Source organism: Petaurus breviceps, unplaced genomic scaffold (genome assembly GCF_028583685.1).
Source record: "Petaurus breviceps papuanus isolate PSGF00001 unplaced genomic scaffold, PetGlider_PUasm1.0 174, whole genome shotgun sequence".
NCBI classification, from domain to species: Eukaryota; Metazoa; Chordata; class Mammalia; order Diprotodontia; family Petauridae; genus Petaurus; species Petaurus breviceps.
The window spans coordinates 60513818-60527019 of record NW_027185761.1 but is presented as its reverse complement, the minus strand read 5'-3'; the positions used below and the strand labels follow the sequence as shown (position 1 = coordinate 60527019).

The following is a 13202-nucleotide window of genomic DNA, read 5'->3' as shown; positions in this document are numbered from 1 at the left end:
CTCCTTCCTTCCTTCCTTCCTTCCTTCCTTCCTTCCTTCCTTTCTTCCTTTCCTTCCTTCCTTTCCTTCCTTCCTTCCTTTCCTTTCTTTCCTTCCCTCCCTCCCTCCCTCCCTCCTTCCTTCCTTCCCTCTCCTCATCCCAGCAGAGTCCATGTGGCCGTCAGGTGCTGCCATCGTGTGGACAGCTCGTGTCAGAGCACGTCCATCATGTTTTCAGCCCTTGGTCCAGGCCAGGGGGGTCTTTGTCCCGTGGCTCCTCACAGTGTTTTCTTCCCCACCATCTCCTGTGCTCCTCCTTCCTGCTGAATTAGCCTCAGGATCCAGTGATGCCCGATGGGAAGCTGGGGCCGTGTGTGGCCTCATTGCAGACTCTCTGCCATTATACGATTTCCTCCCTTTCATTTGTCTTCCTTCCTTTAGACCGTTCAGTTTTATTTTTCTTAGTTTTATTAGTTTCCTTCTTCATACTTTTAATGGCCTGACTCATTTTTTCCTGCCTCTGCTGACATTTTTTTCAACTTTCAGTTCAGTGGGAGGCGTCCATCATGTACTGCGCCAGCCCCCTCCTTGCGGGTGGAGCCAGTGCTGGCCGGGCAGCGGGCAGCAGCTTCCTCCCTGATCTCACCAGCTGCCCCAATTCAGCCGCATTTTTTACTTCACTTCTGAAGTCAGAACTCTTGGGCGCAAGGGGTGGCTCCCTTGTTGGCAGGGTTTTAAACTTTTCTAAGTTTGCATTTTACTGTGCTTCAGACAGTCACTCAGGAGTTTTGCTGGCCCATTCTGCAAGTGCAGCCCCTCGGTTGTAGGGGTTAGCTGACCTTTTAAGATCAAAGCACTATGTCCATACATATAAAACACGTGTGTATGTGAGCAGAGGCATCCACATCTGTGTGTGTGTGTGCGCGCGTGTGCGGGCGCGCTTATGTGTGGGTATCGCCCTATCTAGTCGGTCATCTGACTGTTATTAAACACAGTGGGCATTTAACAAGCATTAATGAACATTTATTAAGCCTGCTTTGTACCAGGCACTGTGCTGATCTGGGGGTTCAAATACAAGTAAAGATAAGGACAGTGCTGCCCTCAGGGAGCAGACAGCCCAATGAGGGGTAGGCCCTGTGGTGCTGAAAAGGGCTGGAGGAGGGGAAGCCCCCCAGCACTGCTCACCAGCTCGAGGGGGAGGGGCCTGAGGGTATGTGAGGGCCAGGCACTCAGGCCTGTAGCATAGCACCATGGTGAGTTTCTTGGTGTGAGGGAGAGGTCCAGAGGAGTCCGCGATCTTCCTATCTGCCTCTCCCCCACCCCAGTAGAACACTGGGAAAGCCCTGTGTAAAACTTCAGGGCTGCGTGATGCTGGCTCTTCTATCCAGGACCAGCCTGGGGGTTTCCCTGGGCCAGAAGCTCACAGTTCTGCTTTCCCTTCTGCTGACCAGCCGCTGTTCTACCTTTCTCGTTTAGATTTTTGGTTGAGGCCTTTTGCTTTGAGTTCATCAATATAAGGAGCTCCTGGCTGGGAAGCTGTGAATGGAAAACTTGTCTGAAGTGGACAGTCTTAGGGTGTGGCCTGAGGCACTGAAAGTGACTCCCCCAGGGTCTCTCAGCCCCTCAGGGGACTTCCTGACTGCAGGGCGGGCCCTCAATCCACTGTACTAGGCTGCCGCTCTTGATGAAGATGATACCAAAATATGCTTTTTCTAAACCTTCCCCTCAAGCCGGTCAGTTCTCTACGCCAGTGTTTGTCCTTTTGGGGCAGCTGGTGAATTCTGTCTGTTGGCATGGTCAGGAGCAGGGAGTCTTAACCTGGGTCCCCGATCTGGTTTAAAAATGTATTTTGATAGCTACATTTTGTGTGGTCTGTTCCCTTTATCGTCCTGTGTTTTTTACTTTATGCATCCAAACTCACTCTTCTGACAAAGGGCCCCCGTGCCCCGCCCCTGTGCCCAGGGGTCCGGGACATCATGGCACAGATGACTCTGGTTCCTCCTCCCCTCTGCCTTCCCCTGAGGGTCGGAACAGTGCCCAAGGGGAAAGGGGCAGCATGTTTAGAGGCCAAGCACCAGAGTTTCTCTTTTGGGGACTACTTTGTTTTTGATTTATTAAGTAATCTAGTATAAGACAAGTCAGCATTTTTAGATTGATAATCACATTCACATATTTTAAAAACCTTGGCCCTTTCCCAGCTCTCCATGACTTTGTAATTGCTGATCACTAGGTGCCCGCACAGTGCCAAGCATCTCCCTTGTTTGATTTTCCAGCAGACCCAGAGGGAAATGCTGTTATTATGTCATTTTATGGTTGAGGGAGCTCAGGCAGAAGTGAAGTGACTGACCCAGGGTCACACAGCGAGCAAGTGCTGGATTTGAACTTGGGTCTTTCTGCCTCTAGGACTGTGTATCAGCAATGCCATATTCACAATGCCTATGGAGATTACAAATATGCTGATATAATTATCCATCACAAAATACATCATGCTTGCCATATGGGGGAATAAGCTGGAAAATTTATTAAGATACCAAAAGACTGAGTCCCAAAACCAGAAAGTGAAAGCCATCAGAGTAGTTATGACATTGGCACAGGTAGATAAAGTAGAAAGCACCCACATTCTCAAGCCTTTAAAACAGAACAGGCTACCTCAGGCAAAGGTCCTCCTCTCCCCACTCACAGCAACCACCCAGCGTCCGGGAAGCGCGCTCCCAGCAGCTCCGGCCCCTGGCAGTCCTCAGCAGGAGTCCGTAGCAGAAATTCTGGCTAACTCAAAAAGGGCTTCACGCTGCCACTGCCTCTGCCGCCGTCGCCACCACTGCTAGCCACCTCAGGAACTCTAGCTTGGCTTCCGCTTTCTCTTGCTCCGCCCCTTCCTGCTACATCAGCAAGTCCAATGAGGCATGGAAGATCTTTAAATCCCATAACCCTTACATTCGGCCCCAAGATCTTTCATGTCCCTTACGTGGCAAAAATACAGTAGAAATAACTGGTGTCAACAAAGTTTCACAACAATATAATAAGAATAGCACACAATAAACACAGAAAACCATATTTTAGGGTGGGGCTTGAGCACAAGCTCCCAATCATTCCCCCAACCCCAAACAAATGGGGCCCCAAAATCTTGTGGTAAGGGGTGAAGATCTCTTCTTCTATGGCAACTTGCTGCTGAAATAGGATGTAGAGCTGTCCCTGTCCTAAGGGGTCCCATTTGAGAGGTCAGTTCTTAATATGCTTGATGCCAGGTCCAAGGGTGACACATCACAGTTGCAGACAGGGGGTGACATCCAGCTTAAGCTATCAGGCATCTACAGATGGAGGGTACCAAGCCTGTGGAAACAAATCTAACAAACAAAAAATCAAGAAGAAGCAAAGAGACAATAACCAGACTATTGTAGCCTCACTCATGGTAGAATAAATGAGTTAAGGGTACAATTTTGTAATCATCTTCTCCAGAATAAACAATAGTTACAGTGTTATCCCTCCCATGTGCTATGATCTCTGCAGCCTTTGGAACATCATCTGGCTTCCGTTTTACCCATACTTTAGCTCCTAATTTTATTCTATCAGTAGAACCAAATCCTTCAGTTCCTGTGACAGTTATTTTGGAAGGAGGGTCAGTTTTTACAAGTGGTATTGTTTTACAAGGAATGATAATCAATTGAACTATCCTATCATTTTTGTGAATCTGTATGGGCCCTTCACCTAAATTCTGGAATGTTACAACAATTTCTCCTTGATAATTAGAATCTATTACTCTAGCCAATACATGTATTCCTTGAGCTGCTAATCCTGATTTGGGTAAAATCTGTCCAAAGTGATTTTTAGGGATTCTTATGCATATCCCAGTGGAGACTTTTCTTATTTCTTTTCTGTCCAACCAAAAGTCCTCTAAACAATGTAAATCATACCCCACCGAACCAGGTGGTCCTGGGTACGGTGCTGGGACATCTGGCCTCAAGGTCCAATACTCAATATTTGGGATCTTATGTGTTTGTTGTTTTCTAATTTGCAGATTGGGGGTCATCATTCTGGCTAGAGGTGTACTTCCTCCCAATGGTCTATTATTCAAATTACACAAAGCAATGAACAAATTATCCTTCCAATGTTGATATGAATTATTGGAACTTAACTTCCTCAACTGTCCTTTCAGTAATCCATTCATTCTTTCAATTAACCCAGATGCTTCTGGATAATATGGAATATGATATATCCATTCTATATTGTTTAGTATACAATACTTCTTCATGTCATTGCCTTTGAAATGTGACCCGTTGTCACTTTGAATCTGCATTGGGGTTCCATAATATAGACTTATGAGATCTAGAGTTTTACAAGTGTTTTTCTGGGTTGCATTCTTATAAGGACAAGCTACTAGTACACCTGAATAGGTGTCAACACAAGTACATATAAATCTGCATCCTTTATCCAGTGGTAGTGGACCAATATAATCTATTTGCCAGATTTGGGCTGGGACTTTTCCTCTTGCTATCTTTCCAGTTACTACCCGAGGAACAGTTCGCTCCTTTTCCAATTGACATATATGACATTCTTCTGCTATCTGTTTTAACATTGAATGAGAGATACTAATACCTCGATCTTGTGCCCACTGGTGTGTGGCCTGGACCCCCAAATGGCCTGCTGTTTGGTGGACCCATTTTGCTAATACCGGATCATCAGTTGTTGTCAAAGTAGGGACAATATGTTCGGTAGCAATCTTTGCCAGTCGATCAGCATGAGCATTGTACTCACGTTCTGGTGTGGTGGGGGCCACGTGAGCATCTACATGAAAAACTGACAAGTCAGTGACCAAAGACATGTTCCAGATATCTTCCCATAATTCTTTGCCCCAGACTTGTTTACCATGAATTTCCCAATTTTCATTTTTCCACATGGGCATCCATGTAGCTAACCCATTAGCTACCGCCCATGAATCAGTGAATATATGACACTGTCCTCCTTGTTCTATTTTGATGGCTTGATATACTGCCATAAGTTCAGCATATTGGCTACTTGCACCTATCCCAGTACTTTCCAAAGTCCTTCTAGTACATGGGTTATAGGCCACTGCTTTCCAATGTCTTTTTTGCCCCAAATATTTTGCTGTCCCATCAGTAAACCATGCATGTCTCTTTTGTTCCTCAGTTAATACATCATATCCCTCATTCCATTTTACCAACTGTACCAACTGTTGCTTTGGCTCAAGGGGTGTGTCATTCCTCTCAATTTCTATGTTTGCTACAGATTCATGTAGAGCAGAGACTCCACTTTTGCCTGTTTTCGCTCTATTTTGAATATACCACTTCCATTTGATTATACTAGCCTCTTGGGCATGTCCAATTCTGTGAGAAGCTGGGGTACTCATTACCCAGGTCATAATTGGGATTCCAGGTCTTAATATCACTTCATGGCCCACAGTCAGTTGTTCAGTCTCCACCAAAGCCCAATATGCAGCTAACAACTGCTTTTCAAAAGGTGTATACTGGACTCCAGATGAAGGGAGTTTCCTACACCAAAATCCCAAAGGTACATTTCGGCTTTGTTGTTTTTGCCATAAGCTCCAGTTTGCATAATCATCTTGTACAGTCACTTGCAATTCCACTGGACCATTTTGCATGGGCCACAAATCTAGGGCCAATTGTATGGCAGCCTTGGCTTCTTCAAAAGCTTTACTCTGCTCAAGTCCCCAATCGAATTCATATTTCTTCCGTGTGACTCTATATAAAGGTTTTAAAATCTGTCCCAAATGTGGAATGTGGTGCCTCCAGTATCCAAACAATCCTATGAACTTTTGGGCCTCCTTCTTATTGGTAGGGGTAGGAAAATCCTGAATCTTTTGTCGGGCTTGAGGAAGAATCTCCCTTAGCCCCTTGTTCCATTGTATACCCAAAAATTTCACATTTTGAGCTGGTCCTTGAACCTTTGCAGGGTTAATTTCCCACCCTTTACTTTTCATATGCTCAATTAGAAGGGTCAAACTCCTTTCCACTACTTTCGCATCTTTTCCCTATATCATGATATCATCAATGTAGTGGGTAAGCTGTACACCAGGTAGCTTTAATTCATCCAACTGTTCAGCCACAATCCTGTGACAAATAGTGGGGCTATGTATGTACCCTTGTGGCAAGCGGGTGAAAGTATATTGTCTACCCTGCCAAGTGAAAGCAAAGTGGTCCCATTGTTTAGGGTCTATTGGGATGGTGAAGAAGGCATTTGCCAAGTCAATAACTGCATACCAAGTCCCATCATATGTCTGGATCCTTTCTATTAAGATGATGGTATCTGGAACAGCAGCATACAAAGAAGGAGTCACCTTATTCAACTGTCTATAATCCACAGTCATTCTCCATGTCCCATCTGATTTTCTTACTGGCCAGACAGGATTATTCCATCTTGTGGTTGTAGGGACTAACACTCCTGCCTCAACATATTCCTTTATAGTTGTGGTAATTTCATCTTGCCCACCTGGCACACGATACTGTTTTAAAGTAATTACTTCAGACGGTTCAGGTAAAGTGATTGGGTCCATTTTTAGTTTTCCCACTAATACTGTATTAATTCCTATCTTCCTCACAGCAAATTGGTATCTTCCTTCAGGTAAATTCAGAGTCATGCCTCTCAATACATCTATCCCAATGATGTATTCAGGAATGGGTACAACAACCACAGTATATTCCTTCTTAGGTAACTGCCCAATTTTCATTGTTATTTTAACCTGTCTGGCTGATATTTCAGCGCCTCCTAGACCTGTGATGGTAATAGGAGTTCCATGTTTAAACTTATCAGGGTTTCCATAGATAAGTGTGGCCTCAGCCCCAGTATCAAGCAGTGCCCTAGTCACAGTAGTTGATCCATTCTTCCAATATATTGTTAAACCAATATGGGGTCTGCAATCTCTTCTGCATATTTCTTTTATGTGGGCTGGGGCTTGGCCTATCTCCTATTCCCCCTGAAGGTGGGGCAAACTTGGATACAAAGATTCAGATTCAGAAATACCTGCGGGGGTGGTTCCTGCTTCCCTGTTCATTCTAATGCTAAGTACCTTTTCTTGGTACAGCTTATGCAGCTCTTCAGTTGGAATACCATCTATTCTTCTGAAGTCCACCCCTGCTCTTAATAGAGCAGTAAAGAGTTCCCTTCTTGTTGGTCTATTTTGTCTCTGAATCCTCTGGCTGTTGACTCTTCTCTCTCGAGGCAATTTGTCTTTTTCCCATTCCCCTAAATCGCTTAATTGTGAAATCTTATCCAGCACCTCTGAAAGAGGGTGCCCTATTTCTCCAATTAATAGAGTCAGAATTAGGTGCTTATATGCAGGAGGAGCCGTCTTCACTATGATATTTCTATGAGGAACTCCTAGGGGGGTATCATAATATGCATTTGCATCTCCAATCAGGATAGCAGTTTTCATTACCTCCTCCTTTAGTTTTCTCATACAGTCTCTAAGTGAGTACCAGGGTCTGTCTCCCCTAGGCCACATAGATTCAGTTGGATATTGCTTTTTGCATCCTTCTGCAGCTAAAGCTAGAAGATTAGTTTTGTTATTTCCTCCTTGCATATGGTGATCCCTAAAAGCCTGGTGTACAAAAGGATTCTGACTGATACTTATGAATTTTAAACAGTCCTCATTGTCCAGTGTTATTCCTCCTGCGCCTTCATCAGTGATTCTTACTATCCAAGACACTAAAGACTCCCCCATTCTTTGGGTAAATCTACTCAATATATCAGTGATCTCCTGTTGAGTGAAATCCTCAATTATCTCCCTGGACTCTGTTTTGCCTCGGTGGTTCTCCTGTCTTCTTCTTCGTATGGGGAGAGCTTCTACATTAGAAGACTCCTCATCTAACCTTGCTCCATTCTCCTCACACACATTCTCCTGGAAGCTGTCAGGGCAACTCTGCCCAGCCTGTACAAAAGCTGCATGCACATTCCTTCTGCTAGTTTTTTGCTTCCTTTTAGCTACATGAACAGTAGCTTGCTCCTGGACCACCACATGAGTCCCTCCAGTTTGCTCTTCTGAGTGCTGTGACACAGAAGAATCCTCAGGCAAACCAGCTGACTCCCTAGCCATCCTAGCTCTTTCCTTCAGCAGCTTATCCCTACTTTTACACATAAGGCGATAACTTGTTAGCAGCACCCAGCCTCTCCTGCACACTCCTGCCAGTTCTTTGCCTGGTTCTATGGGTATTGCTTTCAAACATCTTTCCAAATCTCCAGGTTCTCCCTCTTTTAGCCTTGGTTCCCAGTTTTCACAGGGCCCTGTGCTTTTAGCCCATTCTCTGGCTAGAGAGGAATAAGGCAAATCCTCCCATCCTGGAATAGCCATTTCTCCCTCTAAAGCCTCACTGCTTCCAAATAGAGGCCTGACATTTTGTGATCCCATCCTGGTCGCCAAATGTATCAGCAATGCCATATTCACAATGCCTATGGAGATTACAAATATGCTGATATATAATTATCCATCACAAAATACATCATGCTTGCCATATGGGGGAATAAGCTGGAAATTTATTAAGATACCAAAAGACTGAGTCCCAAAACCAGAAAGTGAAAGCCATCAGAGTAGATATGACATTGGCACAGGTAGATAAAGTAGAAAGCACCCACATTCTCAAGCCTTTAAAACAGAACAGGCTACCTCAGGCAAAGGTCCTCCTCTCCCCACTCACAGCAACCACCCAGCGTCTGGGAAGCGCGCTCCCAGCAGCTCCAGCCCCTGGCAGTCCTCAGCAGGAGTCCGTAGCAGAAATTCTGGCTAACTCAAAAAGGGCTTCACACTGCCGCTGCCTCTGCCGCCGTCGCCACCACTGCTAGCCACCGCAGGAACTCTAGCTTGGCTTCCGCTTTCTCTTGCTCCGCCCCTTCCTGCTACATCAGCAAGTCCAATGGGGCATGGAAGATCTTTAAATCCCATAACCCTTACAGACTGTGCCCTGTCCACTGTGCCACCAGCTGTCGGTATGCATAGGACTTTTTGCATATTCATAGCTAGTATTTAAAATAGTTTATATTACATGTAATACATAAATATATAAAATATTTATATTATATATAGTTAATACTTAAAACAAGTTTGGAATGGTCTTCCCATCCCTTTCCCCTGTGGTGGGAGGTGGCATTCTGTACCTCTGGGGCTCTGAGATCTTATACAGCCTGCCCAGGTCCTGTTATTCTGTCTGTGAAATGAAGGGGGCTCATGAAAGGATTTCTGGGCCTCCTTCCAGATGCAGAATTCTGTGACTCTGCAGTGTTGGGGGTGAAGTTTCCTCGTTCTGGGATCTTTGGGGCTTAGAAAGAAGCTGACCATTGAGCAGTATGTTAGTGACCTGATGCAGAGAGAGGCAGGTTTCCCAGAGTAAATATGTAAGTCGCCCTCTTTTCAGCATTGGAATGGAAATACAGTACATAACGGGTCCTCATATTTGCCATTCAGTTATCCAGAAAGGATCAAGGGTGTGGGAGCTAGAAGGGATCCTGAGATGTCATTTTGTTGTTGCCTTTATTGGACCCATGAAAAACTGGACTCCTGAGAAGTTGCAAAACCGGCACCAGAGCTGGAACGCAGCCCCACGGCGGCCTCACGGCAGCCCCACGACTCACAATCTGATTTTCTTTTGACCTTTTTACCACGCGCCACAAGATGAAGAGATCTTTGCAAATAATAAATACCAGGCTTGAGGAATATTTTTAAAAATAATGAACTGACTACCATAAGCTTGTGTGGGATTATATTGTCACATAAATAACAATTCATGAATTCCTGGGCTTCTGAGGTCTGCCAAAGAAAATAGCCAAGTGAAGGCTCAGTGTGCCTCCATCCATCAACTCCCGTGGCGGTGCTGGATAATCCTTGGCGGTCCGGAGTAATGTCTGATTGTCTGAAATATTGGGCTGCCCTCTTAGCTGCTGGAGAGACCTGTCGGTGGGCACTTACCATCCCTGAGAGTCTAGATCCCCCCGGGCCGTCTGGAGGCTTCGGTTGCCATCTGAGACTGAACTGATAGGCTGCGTTTGGGTGAACGTATGGGCTGAGCACAGCCGGCCTGTCTGGGGGCCGTGGGTGCCGATACCAGATTCATGCTCTTTTTTGGGGAAGGGGGGTCGGCTGATGGGCTGCGGTGAGCTCTCGTGCATCCTGAACCTTCCTCTATCGGGCCCCTGGCTCCCTGGCTGATGGGCCGAGCTCTGCTAGGAGCTACATGGAGCGTCTGTGTCAGAGTCAGTGTCAGTGGTCAGGGCTTTGTTGTGATGGAGACTTTCTCCCTTTGCTTCTAAGATAAGTGTCTGGAGCTTTGGAGCTTCTTGACCGTCACGTGCCTGGTTCTTGCCCTGTGCTGGATTTTCTCAAGTGCTCACTGTTCCTTTGTAAAGTCCCTGCTCTGAGACCTGCAAATCAATGCCATTCTCATGTATCATCTTCCTGTATGTTGAGCTGTATAAAAGCTCTGCTCCTGGGGGAAGGGTGTTGAGAGGGATCTCCTGGAACCTCTGCTGCAGAAGTTCAGGGGGGAAATACTTCCTCGGCCCCTGTCAACAGTGGCCACATATCCGTGGGGGGAAGGGTGGGAAGGATGTTGGTGATGTCTCAGGGCTGTTTGATGACACACAGCAGAAAGTCTCCAAAACCTTTCTTGCCTGAGGTTGGCTGTGGAACCTGGAACCATGGGAGTGAGTTCTAGTGAAAACTCTTGCTGTTGGGAGATGGTGACTGTGGTAGGCGTGATTTATTCTGACAAGTGTTTTCTAAGCGTAGATAACACATGATATATTAAAAATCAATACACAACCTCCAGGGCAGGATTGGAACTCAAGTTCTGTGACTCCAGAGCCAGGGCTCTCAGTACCGTACCGTCTCTTGTCAGGGCTAATTAAATGTTTTGCTTATTAGAAAAGAATAAATCACCTTGGTCTACTGCCAGCATTTAAGTAGTACCATGATTTAAAGAATCACAGTTTTTTCAGATTTATTCCTGAGGCATATTGGCATGGAACACCCCCACCCCCACTGTCCTACCTTCAGTCTCTTTTCCTATTTCCTATTGATTCTAAGATCAAGTCACAGATTTTTAGAGATTCGATCTGAGTGATTTGAAAGGCCATTTCCTAAGCTTATAATAAATGTCTTCTAGGAAGACAACCTCTATTATCTCAGTTGTTCATCCCAGTGCTCAGCACACAGTAGGCACTTTACAAATGTATGCTGACTTCTTTTCCCCCCCATGTAATAGTATTTTTTTTCAGTGACATGTAGTTTTCAGCATTCATTTTTCTAAAATTTTGAGTTCCAAATTTTTCTTCTTCCATCTCTTCCCTTCCTGCTCCCTGAAACAGCAAGTAATAGGTTATACATGTGCAGTCATGTTGAGCACGTTCCCACGTTGTGAAAGAAGAATCAGAACAAAAGGGAAAAACCACAAGTAAGGAAAAACCAAAAAAAGTGAAGATAGTCTGCTTTGACCTGTATTCAGACTCCATAGCTCTTTGTCTAGATGTGGTCTTTTGGAATTGTCTTGGATCACGATATTGCTGAGAAGAACCAAGTCAGTCACAGCTGATCATCAAACAGTGCTTCTGTTGCTATATACAGTGTCCTGGTTCTGCTCACTTCACTCAGCATCAGTTCATGTAAGTCTTCGCAGGTTTTTCTGAAGTCTGTCTGCTTATCATTTCTTATGGAACAATAGTATTCCTTTCCATTCATATAGCACAGCTTGTTCAGCCATTCCCCACTCGATAGGTATCCCCTCAATTTCCACTTCTTTGCCACCACCAAAAGAGCTGCTATAAATATTTTTGTACACGCGGATCTTCCTCCCACTTCTATGATCTCTTTGGGACACAGACCTAGAAGTGGTATTGCTGGGTCAAAGGGTATGCTCAGTTTTATAGTCCTTTGGGTTTAGTTCCACATGCTCTCCAGAATGGTTGGATCAGTTCACAACTCTTCCAACAATACATGAATATTCCAATTTTCCCACGTCTTCTCCATGTATGTTGACTTCTTGATCTAATCCCCTCATTTTTAAGATGAAGATGCCAAGGCCTAGAGAAGGTGTGATGTCAGCCAGAATGTATTCACACAGTTCCTGCACGCCCAAAGTTCAGTGGGGGAGGCCCGACATCATCCAGCTAGCAACTGAGTCCCTGAGCTCCAGTAGGGGAGGCCTTGTCCGACCTGTGTGGTCACTGCCCAGCTACCAGCCCACCCCCGAGACCCTCCATTGAGGGTGCATCCTTCCCCATTCTGTGATGAGGGTCTTTGTATTCTTTCACACTTCCCTCTTTCTTCCCTTCCTGGATACCTGGGAGGTTTTTTTTTTTGCCTTTTTTTGGGAGGGTCAGTTGGCGTTAAGTGACTTGCCCAAGGTCACATGGCTAGTTTTGTGTTAAATGTCTGAGGCCAGATTTGAACTCAGGTCCTCCTGACTCCAGGGCCGGTGTTCTATTCACTGTGCCACCTAGCCGCCCCAGATACCTGGGAATTAGTAAGCTTTTCTTACATTAAAATGGAAGTTTTCTCTTTGTATTTCCACTTAAAGTTCATACTTCTGCCCTTTAGTTGTTCAGTTACTTTTCAGTTGTGTCTGACTCTTTTTGATCCCATTTGGGGTTTTCTTGACAAAGATACTGGAATGGCACCTTTTCCTTCTCCAGCTCATTTTACAGATGAGGAAACTGAGGCAAACGGGGTGATGTGACTTGTCCAGGGTCACACAGCCAGGAAGTATCTGAAGCCAGATTTGAACCCAGGGAGATGACTTCCTGACTCCAGGCCTTATCCCCTTGTGCCTCCACCTCTGCCCCTTAAAGTAGGGTCTAAACTGAACCCTTCTTTCATTTGGCAGCCCTTTAAATGCTTCAGGACAGCTATCCTAGGCCTGGCCACTCCTTACTCAAACAAACAGCCTTTCCAGGTTTGTCATCCCCATTTCCTTTGGTCCCTTCTTGTAGGGGGTGGTCTCCGGCTGCTTTGGTTGTGCTTCAGTTAGACAGTGACTTTCCTGTGGCTCCCCCTGTGCACTTGGTGAGTATTGCAGGCATCCCATTGCTGCCTTCTTCCAAGGCATTAATAAAAATGTCCAGCAGCGAAGGGCCAAGGACTAGACCCTAGGGAGCTCAAAGACCTTCCTCTGAGTGGACCTCAGCCTCTAATGGCAGCTCTTTGAGCCACTCCTATGGTGTAATGTAATAGCAAGCAAAGGCAACTTCCCAGGTTCAAAATACCA

General features: G+C 45.5%; 1 protein-coding gene across 3 annotated transcripts in view; it reads left to right on the top strand.

Annotated features, from left to right (window-relative positions):
• Window positions 1–13202, top strand: part of BBS9 (Bardet-Biedl syndrome 9) — a 339648-nt gene that overhangs the window by 34002 nt on the left and 292444 nt on the right. The window lies entirely within an intron of this gene.